The 12,500-nt window shown below is 39.9% G+C and overlaps 1 protein-coding gene across 1 annotated transcript in view; it reads right to left on the reverse strand.

Moving 5' to 3' along the window:
• The window catches only part of PTPN6 (protein tyrosine phosphatase non-receptor type 6), a 1,172,112-nt gene that overhangs the window by 1,159,191 nt on the left and 421 nt on the right, over positions 1–12,500 (reverse strand). The window lies entirely within an intron of this gene.

Below are 12,500 nucleotides of genomic sequence, written 5' to 3' on the forward strand. Positions count from 1 at the left end.
ATATTGGACATGGACTACTGAGGCTACCACACTATGAAGTTCTAGGTTATTACACTGTAATACTGGACACTGGCTACTGAGACGGGCACACTATGAAGTTCTAGGTTATTACACTGTAATAGTGGACATGGACTACTGAGATGGCCACACTATGACGTTCTAGGTTATTACACTGTAATACTGGAGCTGGACTACTGAGATGGCCACACTATGACGTTCTAGGTTATTACACTGTAATACTGGACATTGGCTACTGAGACTGCCACACTATGAAGTTCTAGGTTATTACACTCTAATAGTGGAAATGGGCTACTGAGACGGCCACACTATGACGTACTAGGTTATTACACTGTAAAACTGGAGCTGGGCTACTGAGATGGCCACACTATGAAGTTCTAGGTTATTACACTGTAATACTGGAGCTGGGCTACTGAGATGGCCACACTATGAAGTTCTAGGTTATTACACTGTAATACTGGACATTGGCTACTGAGACGGCCACACTATGACGTTCTAGGTTACTACACTGTAATACTGGACATCGGCTACTGAGATGGCCACACTATGAAGTTCTAGGTTATTACACTGTAATACTGGAGCTGGGCTACTGAGATGGCCACACTATGACTTTCTAGGTTACTACACTGTAATACTGGACATCGGCTACTGAGACGGCCACACTATGACATTCTAGGTTACTACACTGTAATACTGGACATTGGCTACTGAGACGGCCACACTATGAAGTTCTAGGTTATTACACTGTAATACTGGACATCGGCTACTGAGACGGTCACACTATGATGTTCTAGGTTATTACATTGTAATACTGGACATGGACTACTGAGATGGCCACACTATGACGTTCTAGGTTATTACACTGTAATACTGGACATTGGCTACTGAGACTGCCACACTATGACGTTCTAGGTTATTACACTGTAATACTGGATATTGGCTACTGAGACGGCCACACTATGATGTTCTAGGTTATTACACTGTAATACTGGACACTGGCTACTGAGACTGCCACACTATGAAGTTCTAGGTTATTACACTCTAATAGTGGACATGGGCTACTGAGATGGCCACACTATGACGTTCTAGGTTATTACACTGTAATACTGGAGCTGGGCTACTGAGATGGCCATACTATGACTTTCTAGGTTATTACACTGTAATACTGGACATTGGCTACTGAGATGGCCACACTATGAAGTTCTAGGTTACTACACTGCAATACTGGACATCGGCTACTGAGACGGCCACACTATGAAGTTCTAGGTTATTACACTGTAATATTGGACATGGACTACTGAGGCTACCACACTATGAAGTTCTAGGTTATTACACTGTAATACTGGACACTGGCTACTGAGACTGGCACACTATGAAGTTCTAGGTTACTACGTTGTAATAGTGGACATGGACTACTGAGATGGCCACACTATGATGTTCTAGGTTATTACACTGTAATACTGGAGCTGGGCTACTGAGATGGCCACACTATGACGTTCTAGATTATTACACTGTAATACTGGACACTCACTACTGAGTCTGCCACACTAAGAAGTTCTAGGTTATTACACTCTAATAGTGGGCATGGGCTACTGAGATGGCCACACTATGATGTTCCAGGTTATTACACTGTAATACTGGAGCTGGACTACTGAGATGGCCACACTATGACTTTCTAGGTTACTACACTGTAATACTGGACTTCGGCTACTGAGAAGGCCACACTATGAAGTTCTAGGTTATTACACTGTAATACTGGAGCTGGGCTACTGAGATGGCCACACTATGGCTTTCTAGGTTACTACACTGTAATACTGGACATCGGCTACTGAGACGGCCACACTATGAATTTCTAGGTTACTACACTGTAATACTGGACATCGGCTACTGAGACGGCCACACTATGAAGTTCTAGGTTATTACACTGTAATATTGGACATGGACTACTGAGGCTACCACACTATGAAGTTCTAGGTTATTATACTGTAATACTGGACACTGGCTACTGAGACGGGCACACTATGAAGTTCTAGGTTATTACACTGTAATAGTGGACATGGACTACTGAGATGGCCACACTATGACGTTCTGGGTTATTACATGGTAATACTGGAGCTGGGCTACTGAGATGGCCACACTATGACGTTCTAGGTTATTACACTGTAATACAGGACACTGGCTACTGAGACTGCCACACTATGAAGTTCTAGGTTATTACACTCTAATAGTGGACATGGGTTACTGAGACGGCCACACTATGAAGTTCTAGGTTATTACACTGTAATACTGGAGCTGGGCTACTGAGACAGCCACACTATGACGTTCTAGGTTATTACACTGTAATACTGGACATTGGCTACTGAGATGGCCACACTATGACATTCTAGGTTATTACACTGTAAAATTGGAGCTGGGCTGCTGAGATGGTCACACTATGAAGTTCTAGATTATTACACTGTAATACTGGAGCTGGGCTACTGAGATGGCCACACTATGAAGTTCTAGGTAATTACACTGTAATACTGGACATCGGCTACTGAGACGGCCACACTATGATGTTCTAGGTTACTACACTGTAATACTGGACATCGGCTACTGAGACGGCCACACTATGAAGTTCTAGGTTATTACACTGTAATACTGGAGCTGGGCTACTGAGATGGCCACACTATGACTTTCTAGGTTACTACACTGTAATACTGGACATTGGCTACTGAGATGGTCACACTATGACGTTCTAGGTTACTACATTGTAATACTGGACATCGGCTACTGAGACGGCCACACTATGAAGTTCTAGGTTATTACACTGTAATACTGGAGCTGGGCTACTGAGATGGCCACACTATGACATTCTAGGTTATTACACTGTAATACTGGACATGGACTACTGAGATGGCCACACTATGACATTCTAGGTTATTACACTGTAATACTGGACATGGACTACTGAGATGGCCACACTATGACATTCTAGGTTATTACACTGTAATACTGGACATGGACTACTGAGATGGCCACACTATGACGTTCTATGTTATTACACTGTAATACTGGACATTGGCTACTGAGACGGCCACACTATGACGTTCTAGGTTATTACACTGTAATACTAGACATTGGTTACCTAGACGGCCACACTATGACGTTCTAGGTTATTACACTGTAATACTGGACATTGGCTACTGAGATGGCCACACTATGACGTTTTAGGTTATTACACTGTAATACTGGATATTGGCTACTGAGATAGCCACACTATGAAGTTCTAGGTTATTACACTGTAATACTGGACATGGACTACTGAGACAGCCACACTATGACATTCTAGGTTATTACACTGTAATACTGGACATCGGCTACTGAGACGGCCACACTATGACGTTCTAGGTTATTACACTTTAATAGTGGACATGGACTACTGAGACGGCCACACTATGACGTTCTAGGTTATTACACTGTAATACTGGACATGGACTACTGAGACGGCCACACTATGATGTTCTAGGTTATTACACTGTAATACTGGACATCGGCTACTGAGACGGCCGCACTATGATGTTCTAGGTTATTACACTGTAATACTGGACACTGGCTACTGAGACGGCCACACTATGATGTTCTAGGTTATTACACTGTAATACTGGACATCGGCTACTGAGACGGCCACACTATGATGTTCTAGGTTACTACACTGTAATACTGGACATCGGCTACTGAGACGGCCACACTATGACGTTCTAGGTTATTACACTGTAATACTGGACATTTGCTACTGAGACGGCCACACTATGACGTTCTAGTTTATTACACTGTAATACTGGACATCGGCAACTGAGATGGCCACACTATGATGTTCTAGGTTACTACACTGTAATACTGGACATCGGCTACTGAGACGGCCACACTATGATGTTTTAGGTTATTACACTGTAATACTGGACATTGGCTACTGAGATGTCCACACTATGATGTTCTAGGTTATTCCACTGTAATACTGGACATCGGCTACTGAGACGGCCACACTATGACATTCTAGGTTACTACACTGTAATACTGGACGTCGGCTACTGAGACGGCCACACTATGACGTTCTAGGTTATTACACTGTAATACTTTTTATCTTCATTTTTATTGACAGAAATAACAGCATGAATAACAAAAAACGTTATTCTGCATTTTTCACAGTGAGATGTAGAGACACGGTGATGACTTGAAATGACTGCAAAGTACTGATAATTTAATATTACTTTAGCATCAGACTAGGAGTTCTGGATACAAACAGTGATATGTGGAAGCTTCAGTAACATTGAAAGCTGGTTATTTAACTCTGGACTAAGTAAAACCAAATGCAGCAAGCTGTCCAAGTGGGACAAGTTTCTGACCCTTTGTATTAGTACAGTAGATGATGTGACGTCATCGATAATATAGCCCCAGTATAATGTGTGTGCGCTTATGCGGGTGCGTGTGATTGTGCGTGAGTGTGCATGCGTGCGCGCGTGTGCGTGCGTGTGTGTGTGTGTGTGCGCACGGGTGCACGTGGGTGTGTGCATGTGTGCCCTTTAACATTACAGTAATCTTCGTATTGTCAAGGCGATTAATCAACAACTACCCTAATTGTGTGTGATGCTACTTCCTTACTGACGGTTCCACATGGAAGCTACCCGTACTGTGCTTCTGCCTAAGATGACATTTGTATCACTTCTCCACAACACCCACGACCTCCATTCTAACCAGATAGGAGACCTGCAGATGATATGCCAAAGAGTTACAAATCTGATTTCCAAACTCTAAGCACAGGGAATATTGTGATGTACCTGTTAAACAACAGTGTTGTCTAACGTCATAAGAAAAGTGACAACAAAGCAATTCTACTGTTTCATAAAGTCGTCTCTGGCTGTACATGCATTCCTAAGTCATTGATATTGTGTAACCCAACAAGAGATCATCTATCCGTTGGGCCCACCTCTGTAAACGCTGCATAGGAAACTCAGTTCTCATGATGGAAACTTCAACGTGTTTTGTCACACTTTCTGCAGCAGTTATAAATAACCGACCCTCAATGATGGCAGTGTTCTTCCTACATACCATGTCAAATTGTGCAGCTTCTGATGCAGAAAGGGTGTTATTTTTGCAATTATTTTTTTTTGATGATCTCCACCCTTTGAAACTTTTCTTGAAATGAGAACTCCTGAAATGCCATCATAGAAGACAGAACCAGCAATGCCTTGTAACCTACATTAATGAATAAGCAGCTATCTTTCCATGCTAAATGCAGTAATAGAGTTTTATTTTGTATTAAGACAGTTTGTCAGCTATGTCTCACAGCTGGAACACCCTACACTCAAAATTAGCACATGGTGATGCGCCATTAGTGAAATCTTAAAATAAGTAAGTAGCTGTTCCTCCCCAGAAGTATGGCGGCTTGGTTACCCATAACGCAATATATATATATTACTGCCAGTGCCTCAGTTGTTAAAGCTCATTAGACACACATTCCTCCAGAGCCCGATATGGGTAAGTAATATGTTCAGAGTCACAATATAAGCAAACAGAACCTATGGGAACCAAACCCAGGCAATACTGCAGTATTTATATCTAAGAGTATACTGTCTTTAGTCTTTATACTAAACAGTCTAGAACTATAACTTGGCAAAAAACATGAGTGCTTGTACCCAGCATTTTTATTTGTTTACCACATACACCCATTAAATGCAACTGCTTCTTTCAGACACAACCCAGGAACACCACCACATTAAGAGACTTGTATTAACTTGTAATGACATGCAAGTGGAAATTGACAAAATCTAAGCCAGACCTTTAACATGAAGCTAATTAGCAGGTCATTTCTTTAACCCTCTGGGTAAAATTGCAAGATATATTACACTGATTACAATTTACTTTCAGTCTGCAAAAGATTGTACTACATGTGTCGGGCATATCCAGTTTCACACCCTGCACAATTCAAGAAGCACACCTTTGTACACTTATGGCACGTATTTGCAACGTGCTCATGCCTCTCAACCTCCTAAAGTAAAACATCTGGACAAAGCCATTAATAAAAGTGGGACAAAGGACCAAATGTAGGGACATTTTTTAAATATTGCTCTTACAAGCTTAGAAATTTAAGAGAATAACAGGTTTTGAATTAGCATGAATTTTCTGAAGGGTATGAAGTCTGAAACTCAAATGCCTATCATTATTTTCTAACTTCAGTCTTTAACAATTTGCCAGAAAAACCACAATTTTATGAAAAATGGACCAAAACAACTGAGGTAAATATCTGCACATTCTCCGAAAATCTATACAGTTGAGAGGTATGTATGTGCTTCTGACTAAGACTCATGCCTCTGAAATTCTCATTGATTTTTCATAATAATGTGTGTTTTTCTGGCACTTGAGTTCTCTTTAGGTGACATTTTTAATCACAAAGCTAAAAAATGTTTGTATAGCTTTCCCTTCGCTAAACAGCAATAAAGATAACTTTAAGTTTCTTCTAGTTTCTCAGCAACTGTGTGAAATCTTTTTGCACATTTGTCTACTAATGCAATAATATCATAAGTCTCCTCTCTTCGAGAACCATATTCCAATGCAAAAATATTCTGACCTCAGAACTTGAATACAACCTGCCTCTAATTTGCTTAGGTTACTGCAGAAAATCTAACATATTTCAAAAAAGTCAAAATAAGATATATTTTTTCAAGCTTACAGAGAACAGAACACACCAGGGCAGAATACACATTTCTGCTAATGCCTTACTTATTATTCAGATAAACCTCTTAGTGCAAGAATTATGTACAAAGCCAAAAATAATGGGTGGACAGAGGTCCAAAATCAGGGACAATTTTTAAATATTAGTCTATTTCACTTAAAAGTTAATACAACAAGTTCTGCATCAGCATCGATTTTGTAAACAACAGAAAGTATGAAAAACTCTAATGCATGGCATTATTAATTGACTGTAATCCCCAATGCATGGCATTATTAACTGACTGTAATCCCCAATGCATGGCACTATTAATTTACTGTAATCCCCAATGTATGGCATTATTAACTGTCTGTAATCCCCAATGCATGGCATTATTAACTGACTATCATCCCCAATGCATGGCATTATTAACTGACTGCAATCCCCAATGCATGGCATTATTAACTGACTGTAATCCTCAATGCATGGCATTATTAATTGACTGTAATCCCCAATGCATGGCATTATTAACTGGCTGTAATCCCCAATAATTTATGAGAAAATAAAAATTTTAGGACAGACATGCCACAAATATGAGGCAAAAGCAGGATGTTCTGCAAAGTCAGAGGTAAGTATGCTGTCTAGCAGTTTTACAGCAACATTCCCTTAGTCAATTAAATTATGCAGATTTTGCTATCTAAACTCCTGCAAATCCCCCTCCTGCTTTTCTACTAAAAGTCATTAATATTTCCTATTTCCCCTGCAAATTCAACTAACTATGACCTCCATTTCCACTCCATACCCCAGAAAAAGCGTTCCATAAGTTAGCTCGTTAGGTTGGGCATTCCCAGTTTAGTGAAGCAAATAAATGCCAGATTTTTCCTCCTTTACAAACTCTGTCTTTGGCCCAGGTAGTGAATGAAAATGACCATAGAATAGCCCACCTGTCCAGTTATTAAATGTTTAATAAAAATAATTGCAATAATTACAGTGTAGCATTTCCATTTTATTTTGCATGGGCTGATATAAAAACAGGCTTGTGTTTTTCCTCATTTCAAAAATATGTACCCCCCTCCACTTAATAATGCAGCAGTTACTTTTCTGAAGTGTCAATGACATTTTAATCCAATACAAATTAAACTCTAGGTTACCGGATATAGCATTCTGGGATTCAACACCTTCCGCTACAAAGTCACATTGTTGGGTTACTTAGAATATGCTTATTTTTGTAGTTTTCTATTACTGTGTATGGATGCACTTCCTTTGTATTACAAACACTTCAGGCAAAACCATGCAACCTCTGAATAAGCACTCAGAGAACAGTAATATGAACATGTTGGGAGTACAATTACTAAACATAAGTGAAATAACTAGCACAACAAAACTAGGATGAGATAGAATTGCTTTGTAAGTATTTCATGTTACTTTGTTAGCACACCTGACACAAAATATTTCCAAGAATGCACAAACACGAAATGTGGGAGACTCTACATTAGAAAAGTACCTCATATCTTTTCTGACATTTAGAGAAAGTCTTATGTCTTCAGCATACCTTTCAACTGTCCAGATTTTTGCAGAATGTCCGGATTTTGCCTCTTATTTTTGGTCTGTTCCTCATAAAATTTGTCATTTTCTGGTAAATCATTGAGGATTGATATCACTAAATAATACTAAATAATGACAAACATTTGAATTTCAGACTTCATATCCTTCTGAAAATATAAAATAATATAAAATATGTCATTCTAGCAACTTTCTAAGTTTATAGGACAGATATTTAAAATCTGTACCTATTTTTGGGCCTTTGTGCCCCCATTATTTTTGGCTTTGTCCAGATATTTTGCACTGACAGATTGAGAGTTATGGTCCTCAGTGGCTCACAGGTTCATAGGTTGGTACTAGGCTATCAGCCCTAGGGCCTATACAAGCCTAGCCATAACAATTCCCTGGCTATTTCTTCCCACAATATTTACTTCCTTGGACCCCTGTCTAGCAGGGTGACTGACGTGATCCCCGGGGTGAATTTCCTATCTCCAATCCAATCATCAAGGTTCCTTTTGAAGAAGGCCAAAGAGGCACTCTGCTTGACATGTATAGGCAGTCTATTCCAGAGTCTGGGGAGTCTCTGGGTCAGGAATCTATCCCTGCAGCATGTTTTGTTCATTGTGATGACAAGGTTTAGATCCCTGGAGTGTGTGGCTCTGAGGGATTGGGATTTCTTTAAGTGTAGCATGTCCAACAGCTCAGGGTTTGCCATGGCCTTGCATGTTAAGCAGAGATCACCTCTGAGTAGGTGATATGTGACAAAGTATGGCTGGAGTTTTTTAGACGGTCAGCATAGGGCATCTGTTTTAGACCTGTGATTCTTTTAGAGAGGTATTTCTGCGGCCTTTCCAGTTATTGCAGAAGTCTTGAGAGGTACATACCAAATGGGGCATTGTATTCTATAATGGGTCTAATGAGGGATGAGTACAGTGGGACAATGACCTCCTTTTTTCTGGACGAAAAGCCCTTAATGATGAGGTGTGCCATATAGAAGGATTTCCTGACTGTTGTGGTTATCGAACGTGAGACCACTGTCCACCTGTGTCCCTAAGTCTCTTATGACACTTTCAGTGTTTAGTGTACTGCCACCTATGTGGTAATTCATGGGTACATGTTTTTTCCCAAAGGGGATAACTATACATTTTTTGGCATTGAGCTTGAGCCCATGGCTCTGGCACCAAAAATCTGTTTCTGTAAGGCCCTTTTGTAGAATATTCACATCATCTGGGGATTCAATAATGGCTCCCAGTTTGCAGTCATCTGCAAACTTTGTTACCAGAGTCCCTTAGTGTTGGCCTGTACTTCAAAGAAGTAGATGCCAAACAAGAGCAGTCCCAGAACTGAACCCTGAGGTACTCTACTTGTCACTTGTATGGAGCTGGATTTGGAGTTGGCTACTTTTACACTGTGGGTTCTGTCAGTAAGCCAATTGGCAACTCATTGAGTGATGTAGGGATTAATGCCCAGCTTAGTAAGTGTATCTAGGATTCCAGAGTGGGGGGTGGTGTTGAAGGCCTTGGCGAGGTCCAGATAGGCTGTGTGGACTGCCTTACCCTCGTCCACAGCTCTGGTGACTGATTCGAAGAAGTCCATCAGGTTCAGGAGACAAGATCGGCCCTTCACAAACCCAAACTGAGTAGGGTCCAGTGTTTGAAGGTTGCCAAAGTCTTTGTTTATAAGTTCTATGATAATACGTTCCATGGCTTTGCAGATCAGGCTCATCAGACTGATGGGGTGGTAGTTCCCCAGGATCCAAGGTGGATCTCCCCTTGTGGAGTGGGATAACTGTAGCTGTGCACCACTCATGGCCCATGAGTCTTTCTCTAAATATCAGAAAAGATTTGGGGTGCTGTAATACATGGGTGGGAGGGTGGCATAATGGTTAAGGTGTTTGCCTTAGAAACCATAGGTGAAGGGTTTGATTCTCACATGGGGTAATTGGCTAGGCTTAAAATGGCCCACAAAGGCAGTTAGCCTAGTACTAATCTATGAACCTATTAAAGTCATACTTAGCCTTGTACATCAGAAGGGATTATCTACTGAGTAATAGGGGTGAATGTTTTCATTTAACAAGCCATCCCTCTACAAAACAAATGTACTAATTAATTGACTGCTATTGTTTATGCACCTAGACTGATCCCTTTATCAAAAATATGTAGAAGTTATAAACATTTTAAGGATATGTTGTTTTTAAACTAGGTCAGGTCTCTGATGAAAAGGCTGGGCTCATTTGATAGGGGTATGTTCCTTAGTCCCAGTGAGTTGTGTAATTCTTTCTCAACCTACGTTTGCATGAAAGCATCCTTCTGTGGAGCACAATTTGCTTCATATACGACATTAAACTGATGCCCCATCTTCTTGATTTGGCCATAACTCAGGTGGATGTAAATGATTCAGGGATACATTTCTCAGTCAATACAAATAACAGTTCAGGTCTTCATGGAAGAGGCCACCATCCTAGGAAACTAATGCTGTTAACAAAAGGTAAATAAATAAATACATTGTAAAAATAGGCATAATTTCATGTTCACTCCTTCGTGGTACCTCTTTAAAGAAGGAACAGTAGACCACTGTATTTTTTAAATAATTAAAACCATGGAAGCGGTTCAGGTCTCATAAATTTTATCTCTTTACTGGATGTCAGGGACTGGTGCCTTGGAATTTTGGAACTGCACACCAACATCCATCCCGTTTCTCCCAGCACCCCTCACTTATCAAAGTAACCAGAAATTTCTAATTTAGTCTCCTTTGGTGCTACTTCCCCAACACCGTTTTTTTTCCCTGTGCTATATATTCTCAATATAAAATTAAGGATGTAGCACACACTAAAGTAGAAGTCTTTAATGAGATAGATAATGCTGCAACATGCCTATAGCATACTGAATACAGTTAATTTCTTTGATGACTCACATATCCCTTTAATTTCATTTGTGTGTTTAAAACTAGAGCATTTGCTGTCCTTGTACTGACCAAAATGATAGCTGTTTAGATAATTTATACAACATGGCATACATGGTGTATGCCTGGCTACATATGTGCTGTGCATACCAGCTGTATAATCAGAAAGCTCCCACTGTCTCCAGCAACAAGTCCTGATGGTCATTGCACAAGCTACTCACACTAAGGAACTTTCATATTTCACAAACAACAAACACTGGAAGTGGAATGAGGCAATACATTAAGAATGCTAACGGTATTTGCCAGTTTGAGACATTGACTTGAAAATACAGAATACATCCATTCTCGCTGGATTTGATTCACAGATCCATTGTGTGCAAATCATTTAATTATGACAGTGATCTTCTCTTGCAATAAAAAGACAGACGATCCCTGCTACTTCTTACTTTGCTATGACAATAATTAGAACATTAAAAAAATACTTCATTTTACTTTACTATGAGAATAATTTTAAATATATAAATTCTAATAAAATATAATACTGTGCTAATCAACAAGACAGGCATGCATTTCAGCTTCACATGCATAGCCACTGATGAAATGGCTTGATTACAAGCATCTCATCACCAGACATTTTCACCTGAGCTAAAGTTCTGGTTCTGTGGTAGTCTTGCTATCTGATTTAAGGGAGAACACACTGCATTCTCACTGATTCTTCATTTTAACAGCATCACACTCTGGTATTATTTTACAGTCATTTTTTTTTCTAATCTTCACTCAGACTAACTCTGTTTATCTTCTTACACTTTAACCCCCAAGGCCCTCGTCTTATAATTGTTACAGTTATGCTCCTAGCAGCACATATTTAATTCTCTAGATCCTGCCATGGAATTACATGGATAAGCATAGAAAATATGATTCAGGACAAAGGATGTGAACTATGACAGTAATGGAAAAACAATAGGATGGATACAAGTAGGGATTATTTCACTGAAAAGTAGTAGAGTTCTAGAACAATCTTTTAATCTTATTTTTACCATAAAAATGTGCTGTGGGCTTCAAAGACACATTGAGGCAACTATGATATAAAACTCTTCTCCAAGTGTCTGTGTGCAAGGTTTCTATAAGAGACAACGAAACTTGACAACAGCAGTTCTAATGAGACAACAGATTCAGATAATCTGGCAGGTGCAGTCCTCACCTGTCACAGAATCTATGTTTCTGTGTTCTGTAATTTATGCATGTACAGAGTGCCAAAAACAGTTGTCATGCTGAGACTTCAGAGTCTTTTAGGTTTCCTTCCATCAACAAGCTATTAAAGTATAAAACTACAGTAAGTTGGCTGTTTTCC

Source organism: Protopterus annectens, chromosome 8.part0 (assembly GCF_019279795.1).
Source record: "Protopterus annectens isolate FY-2018-M chromosome 8.part0, PAN1.0, whole genome shotgun sequence".
Classification (NCBI taxonomy): domain Eukaryota; kingdom Metazoa; phylum Chordata; order Ceratodontiformes; family Protopteridae; genus Protopterus; species Protopterus annectens.